Below are 4596 nucleotides of genomic sequence, written 5' to 3'. Positions count from 1 at the left end.
CCAGGTCTCCCACATTGCAGGCAGATTCTTTACCAGCTGAGCCACAAGGGAAGCCTGCCAATTCAGGAGCCACAGGAGATGCAGTTTCAATCCCTGGGTCGGGAAGATCCCCTGGAGGAGGAAATGGCAACCCACTCCAGTATTCTTGCCTGGGAAATCCCATGGACAGAGGAGCCTTGTGGGCTATGTTCCATGGGGCCACAAAGAGTTGGACATGACTGAGCGACAGAGCACACATATATCACCACCAGCGAAAAGGTTTGTGACATGCTTTTCTTTGTGTGCTGGAGATGACCAGCATAGGAAAGAATTGTTACATGCAGTAGAAATTGAGAACTGGATTTTGCTTATCTGCCCACCAGGTCACCCTTGACAAATGTATGTGAAAGGATGGTAAACAAAGTCTTAATTTCAGTTTCTTGTTCCACCTGGCAATAAGTCCCTCCAAGAGAGTACAACATGGCAATGATTTAGGCTAGCCTATTCCTGTGTGGAAGCATGAATAAAAATAGCTGCCATGTATTGAGTACCTACTGTATACAAGGAGTTAATACAACAAAAGCCCATGGTAGATCATATTATTGCCTCAATCTGTGAATGAGGAACTTGAAGCTCAGAGACGGGATTTCTCAAAGATCACTTGGTCCTCAGAGTTGAGCTGGGCCTGGATTCCAGGTGGGCCTGACTCCACAGGCCACATCCTTCCAGTCCACCATGCTCCCTAGGAAGTACAAAGCAGGGAGGACATATGAAGGTGGGTGAGACACCCTGCTCTAGTGATAACCACTCCCCTCCTCTCTCTAAATTTTGAGCAACAATTCCATCAGTTTTGCCTGCCAGGCCCTTCAAGGGTACATCTGAGACCTGCACACCAAGGGAACATCCCTGACTCATAAATCTCCCCTTCCTGGGGCCCCACATCCCTCAGCCTGTAGAATATTCCTGCTCCCAAGGCCAGGCCCACCTGCTCTCCCCTCCCAGCCCTAACTGATGTTGGTACAAGTAAATCTTTCAAACCCTCTCTTCCACCCTCTCACCTAGGGGTCCTACATATTTTCTAAGCCAGTCAAAGCCCCCTCCCCTTCTTGATCTACCAGGCCCTCCTGGACAACTGAGACCAGTCCCAGGCCATGAGCACATGACTTTTCAGCCAGGGGCCAGGAGGGCAGATTTCTGCCTGAATTCTGAGGCCCTTCCACACTCAGTGATAGATAGCATGTCTGCTATCCTGCTGCCCTTGTCCTGGGCTCAGACATTGAGAGATTGGCAGAAAGGCTCGTCACCAGCTTTATGGAACCTGTCTTTTCCTTTCCTTGTCTACCTTCTGCCTAGGTGAGCTCACCCCGCCTCCACCCTCCGTGACTGACCACATGTGTGCTGATGGCCCTGATCTTTCTGCTGAGCTCCCTGACCTATATCCTATCATCTACCACACAGTGCCTCTTGATGAACAAAAATGCAAATTCAACAGCCTGGCAATGAACTCATTCCACTCCTCATTCCCCACCCTTCTGGCTCCATTAGAGCTTCTTAGGGCCCCTTCGCCTATTTAGTTCTCTTCCTGAGAAGCTCGGCACTGTGTCTGGCCTTCTCCCCTTCACAAAGCCGGCATTCAGTGTCTGCAGAATGAATTGCTGAATGAATGAATCCCATCATGAATCATGCTTCTTTGTCAGGCAGATTCACCATAATGCAGCCTCTTTCTTTTCATATTCAAACAACTTTCCATAAAAGAAAACCTAGTATCCCTTCACCTTAGAGCAGCAATCATTTCTCTCTCAGACCTACTTTCATCCTATCAATGAAGGGACCACATTTTCACAAAATATAATCAGTGAAGAGGTCTGCTTTATACTTGACTTTGAAATCTTAGTGTATCATATACTATAGAGTCTGCCTTATAATAATTTTAATGACTGCTGATTAGTCTATAAGATTGCTATATAATAGCTTACTTAGCCAGGCCCAGATTTTGAACATTTGGATTGTTTCCAGGTTTCTCCTGCTATTTCCTTTATTCATTTAACAAAGCAAATTACCTTATTTGCTTGGATTCACACAAAATATCCCTGGAGGAGGAGGGATGTGGGGTTGTTAGAGGCCAGGAGTGGGAAGGAGACTTTTCATTGAATTTTCCAATAGGCGCTTTTAAATTTTGAATCATGTGAATATGCTGATAATCCAAGATATATATGCCAAAAACTTACTGTACATGGAGCATCCCACTAGAAGCTTGATATAGCACTGGAATCTACACTAACTTCCTAATATGTGTTCTTCTAAAAATATGTATAATGTACCTTGGGAATCCAGAGGAGAGAACAGGGTGGAGAATTTCAGACAATGACATTTTCACTGAACCTTGAAGCATGGGTAAGAGTTAGGTTAATAAATAGACCACCATGGGCCAAGGCCCAGAATAGCAAAGGGCACTTCCTGGTTGGGAAAAAGAGACTGTATCCGGTGTGTTGTGAAAGTTATGGGAAATGAGTCTTTCAAGGAGGGCAGAAACCAGTGTAGAAAGAGCTCTGGAGGCCAGGCTTTGGGGTTCAAACTTGATCCCAGAGGCCATGGGAGCCTTTGGAGGGTTGGAAATAGGGCAGAGGGTAAGAGCTCTGTTTGACAGCAATCCTCTGGCAGCAAAGGACCAAAGGAAAGGAGGGCAGCAGGGAGCAGCCTGCTGAAGTCCAGGAGACAGTGACCAAGGCCTGATGTAGGAGACCAGCTGTCCCAGTGAGCCTTTGTTTTAGCACTGAAGGTCCTGTGTCCTGGGCAACCCCTCAGTCTCTGGCAAATAGACATGTTAGGTCATTCTAGCCTGAATCAAGACACTAGATACTGCATTCTCCCCAGCCTGCCTGCTCTGAGAAATGATCTCACGACTTCCAAGACATTTTGAAATATCAATTTCTGGCCCCCTCTGTCCCCTTCTCCAGCCACTACTCTTGGGTTCATTTACTTTCAGTAGGTTCTTTCTGGGCTTCCCAGGTGGCTCAGATGGTAAAGGATCTACCCACAGTGCAGGAGACCCCGGTTTGATTCCTGGGTCAGGAAGATCCCTGGAGAAGGGAATGGCAACCCACTCCGGTATTCTTGCCTGGAGAATCCTATGGACAGAGGAGCCTGGTGGGCCATAGTCCATGGGGTCAGGAGGAGTTGGATACAACTGAGCGACCAACACACGTATAGGTTCTTTCTAGAGCTGCTGATCTCCAGACATAAAGTGATTTATAAGGAAAACATCCCCATTCACCAAAGTCCAGTCTTCTGTCCTTCTGTTCCCCTCCACAAACCTGAGGCTCCCACCAAATGAAAGTAGTCCCTGTGCCAAAGCAAACCTGCAGACTTCTTGGTCTCCCAGGCCACCTCAAGACAGATCATGCTCTCTGCTTCTCTGCTTGATTGGGCAGAGTTTATTTTTATTTTTTTAATTTAAATTTATTTAATTGGAAGCTAATTACTTTACAATATTGTATTGGTTTTGCCATACATCAACATGAATCTCTGCTTGTCAGAGCACCTCTCCATAGCTGAATGCCAGTACCATGAAGCAGCTCCTGGGTGTCACACACTGCCTGAGAACTTTTCAAACATTACCACTAGTCCTCACAGCAAATAAATATGATTAGTCCCTTTTTCCAGAGGAGACTCAGAGAGAGGAAATGTCTTGTCCAGGGTCACACAGCTACTAGCCTTCCCCTCTGTCTTCTTCATAGTTCTCTGATGGCCCTAATCCTTGTATTGATGCTGTGTGCATTTCTCTCACACCCTGCCAGCCCCATGACCCACCAGACACACAACTGTCAACCTAGAACAATTCCACGCTTGTAGTAGAACCCCAATAAAAAGTTGGTGAAAGAAGGGACTATGTATCGATATGTCCCTTGTGTAGTACCTAACACAATGCCTGGTATTAGATAGGATCTCCTATTCAGCAAAGAAAAAGCAAGAGAATTCCAGAAAAACGTCTATTTCAGCTTCATTGACTACACTAAATGAAGTTTGACCGTGTGGATCACAAAAAATGTGGAAAACTCTTCAAGAGATGGGAATACCATATCACCTTACCTGTTTCCTAAGAAACCTGTATGCAGGTCATGAAGCAACAGTTAGAACTGGACGTGGAACAACAGACTGGCTTAAAATTGGAAAAGAAATATGTCAGTGCTATATATTATCACCCTGCTTATTTAACTTATATGAAAGTACATCATACGAAATGCTGGGCTGGATGAATCACAAGCTGAAATCAAGAGAAATATCAACAATTTCAGATATGCAGATGATACCACTCTAGTGGCAGAAAGCAAAGAGGAACTAAAGAGCCTCTTTTCTTTTTGTAATAAGAATTTTATGAAGTGTTTATGAAATCAAAATACTCATCACCAGATATTTTTGTAAAATTTTCATTATGAAAAGCAATAACCAAAGTAAACACATATTACAATGCAGAAATAATTGTAAGGATATCGAGAATAAAAGAATCAAAAAATTATAAATACTATACTCAAAGATATGTGCAAAGCTATCACATCCATAAAATAAAAATCATAAGGTATAGAAAATGCAGAACTAAAAGTTGCTCAAAATTTTAAA

Source organism: Capricornis sumatraensis, chromosome X (genome assembly GCF_032405125.1).
Source record: "Capricornis sumatraensis isolate serow.1 chromosome X, serow.2, whole genome shotgun sequence".
NCBI lineage: Eukaryota > Metazoa > Chordata > Mammalia > Artiodactyla > Bovidae > Capricornis > Capricornis sumatraensis.
Note: the sequence above shows the minus strand (reverse complement) of the source record.